Source organism: Pteropus vampyrus, unplaced genomic scaffold (genome assembly GCF_000151845.1).
Source record: "Pteropus vampyrus isolate Shadow unplaced genomic scaffold, Pvam_2.0 Scaffold552, whole genome shotgun sequence".
NCBI lineage: Eukaryota > Metazoa > Chordata > Mammalia > Chiroptera > Pteropodidae > Pteropus > Pteropus vampyrus.
The window spans coordinates 206,831-222,483 of record NW_011889333.1 but is presented as its reverse complement, the minus strand read 5'-3'; the positions used below and the strand labels follow the sequence as shown (position 1 = coordinate 222,483).

The 15,653-nt window shown below is 37.4% G+C and overlaps 1 protein-coding gene across 5 annotated transcripts in view; it reads right to left on the bottom strand.

Moving 5' to 3' along the window:
- The window catches only part of CUNH5orf46 (chromosome unknown C5orf46 homolog), a 62,150-nt gene that overhangs the window by 35,911 nt on the left and 10,586 nt on the right, over positions 1-15,653 (bottom strand). The window contains exon 1 of one of the 5 annotated variants that reach the window (XR_002777946.1): positions 6,835-7,504. The exons of 2 other annotated variants lie outside the window; for them this stretch is intronic. The gene's annotated coding sequence lies outside the window, so the exon portion shown is untranslated. Of the gene's footprint in view, positions 1-6,834; positions 7,505-15,095; positions 15,357-15,653 lie in introns of those variants that run through there. 2 more of the 5 variants (XR_002777944.1, XR_002777948.1) reach the window with 2 other exon arrangements.

Genomic DNA, 15,653 nt, shown 5'->3' with positions numbered 1-15,653 from the left:
CCAAGCCCTGGCAATCACTAATCTACTTTCTGTCTCTGTGCACTTGCCCATTCTGAATAGTTTATATAACTATTGTCACCTTTTGTGTCTAGCTTCTTTCACTTAGCAAAATGTATTTTGAGGTTCACGCCTGTTGTAGCATGTATTAGTACTCTATTTCTTTTTATGGCTGAATATACCACAGTTTATTTATTCATTCAAATGTTGAACATTTGGGCTGTTTCTGCTTTTTGGCTGTTATGAATAGTGCTACAGTTTTCGTTTGTAATTTTTTTGAGAAAATTCCAGGAGTGGAATTGCTGGGTCATGTGATAACTCTATGTTTAACATTCTGAGGAACTGCCAAACTGTTTTCCACAGTGGTGGCACCATTTTATGTTCCTACTAGCAATGTACAAGGTTTCCAGTTTCTCTACATTCTTATCAAAACTTATTTTCTTTCTTTTAGAAAAAAATTATAGCCATTCTAATAGGTATGAAATAGTATCTTATTATGGTTTTAATTTGTATTATCCTAATGACTAGTTATATTGAGCTCCTTCTTTCCACCCAGTTTTATTGAGATATAATTGACATATATCACTGCGTAATTAAGGTGGACAGCTTAATAGTTCTTAATAGTTTGACTTCCATATATTGTGAAATGATTATTGCTATAAGTTATCACCTATATAGATAGAATAGATTGTAGCATGTAGAACAATAAAAAGAGAAATCAAAAAAGAAAAGAAAACAAATTTCCTATGTTAGGAGAACTCTTAGGATTTACTCTCTTAACTTTTCTGTGTGTCATACAGCAATGTTAACTACGTCCATCACGCTGTACATTACATACCGAGTACTTATTTATCTTGTAACTGGAAGCTAGTACCTTTTGACCACCTTTCATCTATTCCTCCCCCACTCCTCATCTCTAGTAACCGCAAATCTGATACCTTTTAGATTACACATATAAGTGAGGTCATACAGTATTCTTCTTTCTCTATCTAACTTATGTCCCTTAGCACAATACCATCAAGGTCCATTCATGTTTTTGTAAATGGCAAGATTTCCTCATTTTTCATGTCTGAATAATATTCCATTGTTATATATACCACAACTTCTTTATTCATTTGCTGATGAGATTTAAGTTGTTTCCATGTGTTGACTAGTATAAATTATGCTGCTGTGAACATGAGGGTGCATATATCTTTTTGAGTCAGTGTTTTCATTTCCTTTGGGTATATTCCCAGAAATTGAATTGCTAGATCATGTGGTAGTTCTGTTTTTAATTTTTTGAGGATCCTCCATACTGTTTTTCATAATGGCTGCACCAATTTGCAATTTCATTTGATAGGTTGTCTTTTCACTTCCTTGATGGTGTGCTTTGATACATAAAAGTTTTTAATATTGATGAAATCCAATATGTCTATTCTTTTTGTGTGTGACTTGTGCCTCCACGTCTAACTGTTGAGGGGATGTGACCATGCTTAGTTCAATCATAGATGGAACAACTATGCTGAAGTGTGTGGGATCCCATTTATTGATAAGTGGCTGCAGAGTACTTAAGAGAGCAGGCTAATCGATTTACCCAGAATTATTTGGCTAACGAAGGGCTGAGAATCTGTTGTTAAAACCTGTAGTCTTAACTGCTCTAATTAAGAAGAGAAAGGTTCATTATGATGAACTAAAGAAAAACCTAGAGGGTGATCAACTTTCCTTCAAAGAGTGTGTAACATTTAAAGAGGAGTAAGGAAGCATTTTTCTTTGTAGGGGGTTATTGTTTGTAGGAGATGTGTTCAATTACAGCAGATTGGTATAAGTAAGAGAAGACAAATGCTTATCATTACCTCAACTTCTTTTTGCCCTGTATTTCCCACCCACTGCCTTAGGCCTTATTAGACATTCCTAATATTTAACCGGGTTGACTGTTGTGATCATTTATTATGGACACAAGAGGGTGCTAAAAGATATCTATTTGCCTGGTTCTTTAGGCCCTGGTGTAGAAAATCCATATTCTCTTCTGTTAATGCTGCTTCCATTTATGGAAAAGAACTTAGGTTACACAACTAAAGAAAATCTTAAAAGATATGAGTAAAATACAGCCTAACATACAAACATTTAGATTTCAAGGTTAAATGAATGTTGGTTCAAGAGTTGTTGACAGTTTGGTAACTTTTTAGGAATGTAGTAGAATTTCAGAGCTAGAAAGAACCTCTGAGAGCATTTTCTTGTCTCTCTTCCTGTTCACTCCTTCTCTACCTCCTTCCTTCCTTCCTGGACACTTTTTTGAATTCAGTCTTTTCAACTTGGAAAACAAAACTAATATAAGCAAAAATGTTCTTTAAATGGAGGTAAGATGCTGAACCCCAATCTCTGATCTTACCTGTGCATATTAGAGTCCCTGAAGCTTGTTTGGGTAACCCCAGGGTGCCACATTAAAGATTTCGAAAAATTGTTGCTGAAGGTCAAGTGATTGGCAAACTACATCCTTGGATAAAATCCCGCCCCCTGCCTATTTTTACATTTTAAATGGTTGTAAAGAAAATCAAAAGAAGAATCTTTTATGACATGTGAAAATTGTGTGAAATTTAGTTTCAGTGTTCATAAATAAAGTTTTATTGTAGCACAGCAATATATATATATGTATACACATACATACATATATATATATGGTCTATGGCTGTTTTTATGCTACAAATGCAGAGCTAAATAGTTGCAGTTTCTTCACTATTCATAAAATTATATAAGGTAATTATAGTAATGTTACATTTTAACAGATATGATGTAATATGTATAACAATAATAGCACAAAAGGGAGAAAGAGGAAATAGAGCTTATAGAAATAACATTTTTATATCTCACTTCAGTTGTTACTATAAATCTGAAGTAGATTGTGATAAATTAAAATGTATACAATAACCCCTAGAGCAACTAATTAAAAATAAAAAAGTAAAAAAATTATTAAAGAAATTAAGATGTTACATTAGCAAATATTCACTTACTGAAAAAGAAAGTAAAGAAAGAACAAAAAGATGTGAGACATATACAAAAAAAGCAAAATGGCAAATGTAAATCTGATTCTACCAATAATAATATTAAGTGTGAATGGATTAAACAATCCAGTCACAAGGCAGAGAACTTAACCCAGTTAGACTAGGTTAAAAAACAAGAGAGCTCCCGAGCACCTGTAGGAGGCGTGATTACGTGGGAGTAAAGCCTCACAGCAATTCCGGTTACACTTAACCATTTTTTCTTCACTTCCCATCAGTTACAGATAGCTTTTCCAGGTCTTTTTTTCTGTTGTAGATTATAACAGTAATAAGTATTTTATAAGGTTGCCCGTAGATTAAATGACACAATGCATAACATATATTAGTATACTGATCATCTTAGGATACGTTCGATAAATCGAAATTGTTATTATTTTTCAAGAGATGATCATAATATCTTTAGGTGTTCTTGTGAAACTGAATGTCAATTTGGTGTTTTGGAGGAAAGGGACATTAAATATTCTGAATGTGATAGTGGTCTCAGTGAGTGATTTGTCACTTTAGATTCAATATTTTTCAACCTGCTATACATGGGCTAGTATAAGGTGGCCGTATCAGAATAGCCTGGGGTAGCTTTAAAAAAATACATAGTCTGGGCATAAATCCAGATAATCTGATTTAGTATATCTAGAGGAGAGTTCAAGATTCTGCGTTGTTAAGACACTGCTTCCTTCCAGAGGTTCTAGGAGAGAATTTATTTCTCTGCCTTTTCCAGTTCTAGAGGCTGCTCGCACATCCCTTGGTTCATGGCCCTGCGTCACTCCAACTTCTGTTTCCATCATCACATCTCCCTTTCTGACTTTCACTCTCCACCTTCCTCTTATAAGGACCTTTGTGATTATATCGGGCCCTCCAGGATAATCATGGATAATCTTCTAAGTTTCTTCATTTAATCACACATGGAAAGTCACACATGCAAAGTCCCCGTTGCCATGTAAAGTAACGTGTTCACAGATTCTGGGGATTAGGATGTGGACATCTTGGGGAGGCCATTATTCTATCATAGATGTTAACCTATTATTTTTGGTTTGGACTGTCAAATATGCAGAAGTCCTAGATGATTTCGTTCATTCCCTTCTAAATCCACCCGTGGGAAGCTTTTTCTCGTATACTACCACTCCTCTAAGTGCCCATTTCATTGGTATACAAGTGTCTCAAGAAGCTCATGAAGGATTGACAACTGTAGGGTAAGATGGATGGGAAGAGAACAAGCTCAAGAGTGAGGAAATGAATGACTCTCACTCCTGCTAGATGATCAGTGGTTTAGATGCTGATTCCTGTCCAAGGGTTGACCTCATTATAGCTCTGCAGAACAGGCAACATGTAAGATCTCACGTCCGCAGGCAGTAGCTTCTATAACTGGGCCGTGGTTACAGATGCTGCCCACTTAAATGAACACCAGCCATTCCCTGGAAATTTATGCAATGCTGTCCTTGTGGTCCCACTGGCTGTGTCCCTTCACTCTTTGTCCAACTGATCTCTAAGTCTCCTGTCTCTTCTCAGCTTGGAATCTACCCTTTATTTTGAAGGTAGAAAATTTTTCTCTTATCATTCATATCATCACATCAACTATTCTCTCAAAATCTCCTGTGTCTGTAGCTGAGCCATAATATGTAGGCTGCTAAACTCAAAAGCCAACAACTCACTTTCTGCTTTCTCTGCTTTCTGCGGTCAGTTCATCTCTAAGGCAATAATGGAGAATGCTTATTCTGCACTGACTGAATGAGTGAAGGAAGAAACAAGGGTTAAAGTGAATTCTGGAAACAAAAGCATATTAATTAACATTTCAAAATAGTATCCATCTTCATAATTTTTAGGATTCGTTCCAGTATTGAGATCCAAAAACATCATTTCCTAAGTCTATGGTTAGTGCTTGTTCACTAGAACATGCCCCTTTGTGCCGTCTTTAGCTTATTCATTTCAACAGCTTTTTCAGAAACAGTTTCAAGACCTTGGATTTTCAAATTGGCAATGACATCTTCCACCTTCACTAATATACCACCCACTTTTACTCAACGTCCACTCTCACTGTCGGAGAGCATCCTGCTCTCCAACTCTTGGTAAAGACTGAATAACAAGAGTTTTGCACCATCCTGAGTTAAGTTGCCGGTCTGCCTTTCCACAATTTCAGCCAACTTTCTCTCTGACTCAGCTCACTGTCTACAAAACCAGGCAAAGACTTGTAGAAAACATCTCTATGCCTCTCTTCTTCCAGGGAAATTAGGATTAACTCACAGTACACTCAGCACAGGGCAGCTCCTTTTCAGCTTGTTTGTCTGGTATTAAAAGGGGATGGGAATTAGCTTAAGGTCTGAAACGAGTTCCTTCTCACAGATACCTGCCCACCTTCTAATACCCAGGTACCCGTGTGTCAAGAATGTGGCCTTTGCGTGGCAGTTCAACTGGTCCAGCTTCCTTAATGCAAGTGACTGCTTGTCTAACTCTGTCTCACCATTCTAGCTCTTCTCTTCCAATTTTATAATGAAGTAGTCAGACAGAGAGGCAGCCTGGATTAGTGCGTAAGTTACTCCGTGTTTGCATCAGAAAAAATATGGATTGAGTCCCAATTCTGCTACTTACTAATTATGTGACCTTGGGCAAGTTATTTAACTTCCTAAAGCTTCTATTTGCTACTTCATAAATCAAGACAGAAGACACCTATATCACTAGATTGCTATAAGAATTAAGTAAAATAAAATATGTGAAGCACTTAGCATCATACCTGGTATATGTAGCTCCATAAATGGTAGTCATAGTTATATTCTGCTTTATTTAATTACAGTGTGCTGAGTCCTTATTATGAAAAATACCATGCTTGGTTCTCTGGAAGTAGGTAAAGAAGAAAGAGACATGGTCCCTGTCCTCCAAGAACGTTACATGCAATAATGGGAGGATGAGAAAATATCAAAGCAAAGGGAATAGATGAAAGGGGATAAAGTTAGAGGGGAAGAACTGAGCGGAGAAGAATTTGGAAGTATGCAGCGTGGAGGAGGGCTCAGAAAGAAACTTCATTACGAAGGTGTAGGAAATGCCACCTCGACGTCATGTCCCCTCCTGTGTGTCAAAGCTTTTCCCCAGGGCCCTGAAGGAGTCTCTTCTACTCAACAGTGCCACAGCAGGACCATGAAGATATATGCCTTTATCATTCTGTATTTTTGGAGATTCTCATGAGTTAGAGGTACAGTTAGTTAGAGGCTTCTAGGAAAATGAACAAAGAAACATCTCTTTCTTCCTAGTTCATCTTTCCTTCACCTCTATCACTGGGGTCAACTGGTTCATAATTTAAAAGCTTAGATTTGGGGGCTAGGTGGCATTTAATCACAGATAATATTCTGGGCAGGTTTTAGTCATCGCTAAAGTGTGGGATAGAAATGAACTGTGGTGTATGTCTGCCAAGCTGAACAATGCACGTATGCCCTCTCCACACAGACGAAGCATGCAGATTCTCTGAATGCCTGACCAGGTAGTCATCGCTTGTACGTGGGCTGAGCAGTACATGGGGAGCTGGCTGGGTCATTCCTCAGCCGACTAGCACAAAAATTACAAAATTCTCTTGTTTCACAAATGTCAAAAGGAGGGAGTGGAGTATTATAATGAGAATCATGGCACCTATATTATTCTAGTACTAGCCCAGCTGTGACAATTGTATAAAAAATGAGGCAAATTTTTTTAATTGCTTTCTCGATAAGCAAAAGAGGTGAAATAATCCTTGCCCATGACTCTGTAGAACACAAATGCAATTTTCCTTTGCAGAAGCTGAAGCTTTTTACTTATAAAATGGTAAGAAACGATAACTTCTTACCTGGATATGGCGAAGATCAGATGGGTATAAAAGAAAGTGTTTTGGCACTCCAAGGGCTGGTTTTTAAGTGTCTGAGGTTTCTCCAGACTGGTAATTTCCTGTTCTTCGAACCTCATAGGACAGGGTTTCTAGGTCTCTGTAGACTTTCCTAAGCTAGTCATCCTAGGCTGATAAACGGGTCATTATCATCTACCACATCTACCTCTAGAAGGACATTAATCAGTCTCAGATTTCCAAGTCTGGTAGGAAGACAATAGGAAAGGAAGTGTCTTCCAAGATTTGAGTTTCTCAGAACAAGGAAATTTATAAATATGATAACCACATGTCGGTGTACTTAAGTTATTCTAGTGACTTCTTGGATTTGCGATAAAATCTAGACTCGTTACCAAGGACTGCCAGCATTCACATGCTCAGGCCCTGGTCTCCCTTGGGCAAACTGCATTGTTGTTTGATCACATGGGCCTTTTTTCTGTTCTTCATGCATGACGAACCCATTCCTGCCCTAGGGCTTTAAAGGCTTCTACTCTTCCCTCAGAAGTGCTCTCTTAGATTTTTGCATAGCTGGTTCTCATTTCCTTCACTCTCATTCCTGTCTCAGCTCAAATCTCACTTCCTCAAGGAGACCTTTCTCAATCATGCTATCTGGTCCCTGCTCTCATTACCATCACCAACTCCTTCTTATCACAATCCGTAGTTGAATTATGCATTGTTTCATTCACTTGTTTTTTCTGTATCTTCTCAATAGATCGAAACCTATTCTCCCTGGGTGGTATTACAAATATCAATATCACATGGCACTAATCAATCAGAATTGACACTGGCCAAAGTCCTGTAACAGGGACCAAGAGGCCATCTATCAGTCTTTTAACCCTAAAGTTGCGGGCGTTTGGGGAGGCCTAGGAATCTTGAAGGAGGGGTTGTAGTAACTAGAGCAATACATGTGAACTAGAGAACTCAAGGAAATGGCGATGTACCCATTACTATGAAAATATTTTACTACTTAAGCAATCAGTATGGCCAGTTTGTACTGGCTGACTATCATTCCTATGTGTCTCTCATAATTAACACTGTATATCAGGGCCTAGAACTGTGACTGGAACGTAGCAGCAGTTCCTTATGTCGTGAATTCCTTGAGTATCATCAAGTCTTGTCCACATACCACTTTCTCCCACTTGATGTTTTCTAGAAGAGCTGTGAGGTACCTTGGGTTCATAGGTTACTCAAGGGAATGAGTAATGGTGTATGTGAGCCATGAGGTCTGCTCTAATGTTCACTAATATCTGCAACTTCATCATTTATAAAATCTGCACATCGATGTTCTCATTTTATCTTCAGAACCATCCTGAGAGGCTGGCAACACAAGAATTATTATATTCATTTTTCAGTTAACTAAACTCAGGCTCCCATAAGTCAACTGATAGCTACAGGGTGGGCAGAGCTGAGAAATAGCTCACGTCTTCCAGGCTGGGACTATGTTCTATGTTCTTTCTTGGTTAGATCTGAACCTGAGCATTAGAAGCAGTTACTGCGTGTAGGTGGAAGGATTCTATAACTAAGGTTGTATATACCCTTAAAGAACAACAACTGTGGCTGAGCTACAAAATAGGATATTTCAAGCAAGAGTGACCAGCCACTGAGAGTCTAGAGTGACCAGCCACTGAGAGTCTAGAGGAACATAGAAACCCTGTCTAAGAGGTTAGAGGAACAGGAAATGACTAACCTGGCGAAGCCTTAATGGAGATCTAGTTAATTTTCTTAGACACTTAAAAATCAGTCTTGATGACAATATTGCCAAGACTTTTTCTTAGCAAGCTCACAGGGCAGGATTAATACCAACAGTGAAAAATAATTACAGAAAACAGGATTTTTATTTAAAAATACACATTTGAAAATGAGAATACAGCTTAGGACAATGTTTACCAAGACATAGTACATACAAAATGGTGCTAATTGAGATGTTTTTTACTTCAAACATGGTTGAACATTTGAAAACTTTTATTAGTTGTGAATTTATTTTAATACCTATCAAAGAAAATGCATAGCTAATAGAAAAATTTTGTAATTTCAGATATATAACAAATGGTTAAAGTAGGTATTTAAGTTTGTTTTAAATGAACAAGATCATTTAAAGAGAAATTTTCAGTGCATAATAGTAAAGGTGATTCTCAGTCATATTACAAAATAGTGATAGATGAGTGAATAAAATTGAAATTTTTATTTGTGAAAATCATAGTTCTTGAAGCTCACTCTATCACTTTGCATGACCTTGAACACATTCTTAACATTCTGATGCGTATTTTCCTTACCTGTTTAATAAGTTTGCGGCAGGTTTAATGGCATGGAAAATATTCAGCACAGTTTGGCACATAGAGCTCAAGAAATGTTAGCTATTGTTTTTACTTTTTATCAATAACAATGAGAACGGTTGAACCATGGAAAGCACCGTGTGAAGCAGAGAGCTTCTCATTATAGAAGGTATATAAACAAGGCTAGCTCAGCATTTGTTAGGGAGGCTGCAGGGGAGAAACCTACATGGGTGGGAGCTCAGCTAGACCTCTGAGATTTCTAATTCCAGCTGCGAGATAGATTTCTGTAATTCTGCATTTTGATGGACTCCAGGACATAGAAGGAGCTTGGAACTAGAGTTTTCCTCCTACTTCTTGGGAAGGCACTTAAGTGTCATTGTTCTATGAGCACCATTGTTGGCCATGACATTTAAACTTGGCCTTTACATCACCCATATCACTGTCAAGGAGAGCTGTATGAGAACCACACAGCTATTGTTCCACGGGTCTTGCCCAACAGGAAAAAATTGACCGTCCTGTCCTCACATTCTTCATCACAACCGTGGGAAAGGCTGTGAGGATTTCTCATAGGTACAGAGAGGTTCCATCCTGTCTGATTTTCAGCTGGAACCTGAGTAGCGGCTGTTGACAGGTGATCAATTCCACCTTGAGAGCTCTCTTTAAACAAGCTGAAAAATTGTTTCTCTGTAGCTTTCACCCACCTGTCCTAGTTTCATCTCCTTGAAACACAAAGAACAAGTCTCACCATTGCTTCCCATGGGAACCCTTCAGAATGTTGCAGACTGATGGAGTGTTTGCCCTGTGGTTGTTGATTTCTATGTCATTCTCAGTTGTTTCCACAGATACACTGTTTCTGTGCAGCATAGTTTCCAGTACCCTCCCTTCCTAGTCATCGACATCATGTTCTAATGCAATGAGTCTGCTCTTTCTGAAGGCCAGAAATTGTGGAATCCCAGGCCCTTTTTCTTTATAGAGTTGCTTTCCATAACAGTTCAGTTATGAAGGATCCAGTAAATGTACTTAGGAGAAGCTTTTGGTGACAGATCGTAGTGTATTTAGTGCTCTTTAGAGCTCTGGCCCCAGTGGTAAAATCACTATCCCAGCTTGTAACACTGGAGATTTCTTTTTTCTTTTTTTGAACTTTAATTAACTGAATTCATAGTGCGTGTATTTTTTGTGTATTTGGCTTCTTTTGCTCGATCTCTCCTCTACATTGTTTTGATATTTACACACTCCTGCATACAACAGAGCTTGGCTCTTTCTCATGGCTATATAGTATTTCATTGTATCTACATTTTGTTTTATGACTTTATAAAATTCCACTATAAGGATATACTATAATTTATTTATGTGATCGCTTCTTGATGGATATTTAGACTTTCTCCAATCTATAATATGCAAACAAGGTTGCAGCGAAGAACTTTGAATTTATATTATTTTGTGCATACGCAAGTGTCACTACAGAATAAATTCCTAAAAGTACAATTTCTGGGTCAATAGGTATAGATAGTTTTAATTTTGAAAGATATTGACAAATCACCCTTCTTACAGGATGTTCCCTTTACAATATCACAGAGTATTTTAGAGCTTATTTTCTTAGAGTTTTAAAGCCAGGAGCTTGAAGACAGAAACTACATCATGTAGCCCAGGCATCTTACATGGAGAGAAATAGAAGCCCTTAATGCCCTTAATAGTGAAAAGACTTGCACAAAGTCACAGAGCAAGTTAGTTATCATCCCTGAATGCTGATCTCGTGTATCAGAGACAGCCAGCAGTCCCAAATGCCCTGTCCTGCTCACAGCTATTTGCATACTGCTTTTCTCTCCCCTCTTCTTTTCCAACTGACTCCAAATAAATACGAGCACAAAAAAGCTCAGCCATATACATCAGGGCCACCAACCTAAGAGATCTCCTCCAGTTCTGCTGTCCTATTTTCCATCCATAGACTAAGGTTCTGATATCTCGATCTAATGTCATATCTCTTCTGAGTTCCAGAATTGTGTACAGTGGCCTCCTGGATATTTATACATGAATATCTCACAAGTGTTTCAATCTCACCAAGCTTAAAACTAAACTCATCTGCTTTCTCTCAACTTCCCCATCTCTGCAATGAGGATCTAAAGTACTAGTACTTAAGTACTAAAGTAATAGTACTTACTTACAGCTTTGTTATAAAGATTAAATGAATAAATTTGCATAAAGCTCTTAGGATAGTAACTGATACGTTTACTATGTATATTGCAGGGTGTAGAAAAACAAATAAATATAATATGCTGAATGATGATGTGGAAAAAAAATGAAGCAGGAGAGGCCGAGAAGCGCTGCTTGGAATAGGAGGATGACACAAGGCAATTTTGAAAAAATGATTATATGTCCTTTAACGTATTCTTCTTGTGGGAAATAAATGTCTGAGGAAATTCTTGGTAAATCAAAAAGGTTTACCAGAAATAAACCATTATGGTTGTTTAGTCAGTCTGAGTGTTTTTCATGTTGATCAAAATGCTCACTGTGTGGGGCCTTTTGCCGTGTGGATAAAATCTAGGGATTAAGAGGTTTGAAATGGCTGATTTTTTAATTCCATTTCAGCTTTAAAGATGGCATAATCTTAAGACTCCTAAAAATGTTTTAAAGCAAAAATTAACTGAGGAAAGCTCCATTGCTTGATTTTAAGCCAAGTAATCTTGCTTTCTGGTAAAAACTTAACCATAGCCTAGACCCAGAATGCTTTTCTTCAGATCCCCGGAAGAAGCATAGCATTTTTCTTGGGTGAGCATCCCCCATTCTGTCATCCTTAACTCTAAAGATCTTTTTTTCTTGCTACTCTCAGTTCCCCGCCCCCGCCCCCCGCCCCCCGTCCCCTTGAATCCAGACATTTTACAGAGAAACTCTTTTTCTGCTGAGTATTCATGGACTGATGATATTGAATTTGTCAAGAGTCTCTCTGAGGATATTCTCTGAATAAAATCTAAGAAGCTGAATTTTAAGGAATTTCAGTTTTGTTCTAAGAGTAATGAGAAGCCACAGGATGGGATTAAGAAGGGAAGTTACATGATCTAGTTTATGTTTTCAATATCACATTGGCTGATCTTTAGCAATTAGATTGTAGGGAGACAAGAGTGTATACAGAGAATAGTACAGGGGCTGATGCACTGGTATAGGCTCTGTAATGTGGTTTGGCTTTTGAGACATAAGAATAGGTCAAGGTCATTTTATCTAGCCTCGTCACCAGCCTTGCCATTGCCAAGGTATAGAATTGCTTATATGTCCTAGATGTGGCTTCCGTTTGCTGGATTGGGATCATAATGCCTTTTTTTTTTTTCAAGGAGGTTATAGGCATTAGTTTTCAGAAATTAACATTAATTCATAAGAAGTCATAGCTTAGAATTATTGTTGAATGCCCCATTCATATAAGTATATGGAATCGGACAAGGTGCAGGCAAAGAATAATTGTAGATGCAGGGTATCAGATAACGGCCTTTTATCCCTTTCATCCCTCCATCTCTTTCACTTAAAAAATGAAGTAACAAAAGTACTGCAGTAAAAGCCAAAAGCCATCCCAGACAAAGTGCTGGCTTATTGGGTTCTTGGGCCTGGGGCTACTGAGAAGATGAAGAAGCTTGCCTTTGAAATCAGCTGCTGTCAGTCACACAGACCCCGTATTAGCTGATTCAGCATTAGAAGTACCCAGCCATTCGGCCCATTATTTTATTTTGGATTGTATCCAGGCATTTGACTGGGAAGTGAAAGACTTAGGGGAAAAATTAGGACTCTACCTAGGTAAAAGCATTCTTATGTAATACAGTTGGTTGGAGATTTCCATCTGGAGAAATTCTCAACTCCACAGATGACCAATATCAGCAATAGACGTTGAAGAGAATAGCTTAGGGTAAGGAAAGGATCCAGGAACACACGGAGGAAGGGTGTGGGGAGTGATGCCAATAGCTCATGCTTTGGAGTTTGAGCTGAGATTTGATTTTCCAGTTTTTCTTCTGCTAGCTTCTAACTTCAGCTTCTTTTCTGATTACCAGAGGCTGTTCCCCTTTGCAAGGCATGCTAATTCCATGCGAGCATCAAGTGAGAACTAGATAAAAGTTTTGTAAACTATAAAAAGCCACAAACACTCTGTTTATGATAATAAGGCTTCCACTGAATTACATCAGACTATCAATACTATTTGTGGAATTCATTACTCTTGCTCGGTCATAGCACTGCTAAGTGAAACTTGAAAGACACTGTGAGAAAATGCCTGTAGGTGTAGAATTGCATAATGAATAAATATGTTGATTTTATGTGTATGCATGTATGTGTGCGTTTGTACTGTGTCGGTGATATATTAATGCTCAGATATTAATTCAATTTTGGTGGGGTGGGATCAGATGTAATATGGGACAAAGGTTTAGAGCAAGGGCTTTGGAGTCAGAGAGACCAGTGTTCAAACTCCAGCTTACAGAATTAGTGACAAAATTACTTTAATATATATGAGCTCTAGTTTCATCAGTTGCAAAATGGTGATAGTAGTATCTAGTTCATAGTATAGATGTGAGAATTAAATAGGATAAATAATATGAAACATTTAGCAAGTACTGAGAAAAATAGAAGACTCCAATAAATGCAAATTATTGTCATTGTTGTTGTTATTATTAATAATAAAACCCACTCCCTGCATACGTTTGGATGCATGGAGACTCTTGTCTGAGTGACAGTTCCTGGAATGGGACAAGTAAACACAGATAATAGCTTGCGTGAGGAAGAAAAATCACTTCTGCAGTCTGCACCTTGCTAGCTTGTGGAAGAAGTCTCCAGAATCATGCCCAAGCTTTGGTTCTCTATTCTTTTCTCTCTAACTTCTTCTAGAAATGAAAGAAGCTTTTGGGTTCTGGGAATTATGAATGAGAAAAACAAAGGAGTAAAAAAAAATTACTATAGCCTCCTCTAAAATCATTTAGGGAATTAAACAAGACCAACAAGGAAGGCAATGGTACTGACCCAACTAAAGAGGACAGAAAAGAAATGACACAGGAAGCTGATGGAGCTTTCTTTAGGATTAAGGAGTTGGGAGACTCAGTGTAACATAATGGTTACTAGAAATGACTTTAAGATCAGGCAAAACTGGGTTCGAATTCCTGTTCTATCATTAACCGTGTGTAGTTAGACAAGCTACTTAAATTCTTTGTCAAATATAAAATGGAGATAAGAATAGTACCTTTCTCAGTTAGATGAAGTAATAAATGTAAACTATTTGGCAAAGTGATAATATATTGCTACTTTTAATAGCTAAGAACCAGAAACTCCATTTTGAAACTTGTTAACTTTTATTCCCTAAAATTATCTTATTTTTTATTTGGCATAGGCCGATGAAGATGTTTATTTAAAAAAAAAGTGCTACTCCACATTTTTCATACTAAGATTAGCAAAGAAAAAAAGATTTTGGTCCATGCAGGGACACAATTGTAGATGGGGAAGGTGCAGGCTCTACGTGATTCTAGCATAGAAATGGCAGCAGATGTCAAAGAGAAAAACCCAGAGGGAAGGGAGAATTCTGAACTACCAAGTCAAAGCTGCTAGAACAGTTGCACCTGTTCTTCTGGTGATTATGGTCCTGGCACACCTTGCTTTAAAAATCTTGGAGATGTTTATGGTCTGATTTAACTAAGTACATTCTTCCCTGATCAAATGGATCAATTGCTTTTCTCTTTCTGTTCTTTATTTTATTTGCGCTGCAAATAATTATAAAATGGCTGCTTGCTCTTGAAATTGGAAGATACTGGAATAATGACAGTTCTTGACATTGGAAGAAACAGAAAGACTATGATTTGTGTCCCCACATACCTATAACACAAGGTAGCATGTGATTAAAAAAAAAAAATCTAAAGAAAAAGAGTTTCATGAGGAAGAGTGGCCTAGATCTAGAATTGTAATTATAGAGCTATTTAATAGTTCATGAAAGTAGAATTTCAGATAGAGACAATGATGTGGAGAGAAACTCAAAGGCTAAATAAAGCATAGTGTGTTTTCAAAGACTAGTAAGTAGTTTGTTTGGAAGGAATCAGTTCTCAGGAGTGATTCTAGAATCAATCCCTTTTCAAGATGGTGACACATTTCAGAGAATTATCACTGGAGTCTACATTGCCTTGTTTTAGTGTCACCTTTATTTCTTAGCTAGCTTGTATGACCTATGGCAAGTTATATAATGCCTTCGTGCCTCAGTTTCTGCATCTGCAAAATGGAATCATAATGATATGAATAACTCTTAGTTTGGGTTAGTTAGATTAGGTAATCAATATAACATTGTTAGTACAGAGCCTGGCACATTGCAACCCCTAAATATAAGTAGTTATTATTATTAGATCATCCTGAATTGTTTTTAAGGAGACAAAAAGAGATTTTAAGTTTGTATTAAGTCTTGTTTTAATATACATACCATTTTCTTGAAACTTGGACTACAAAAGGTTTGCTGAGAAGGTGTAACTAGAATCTCTGCTTTTCTGTGCATAAAACACACATAATATTGCT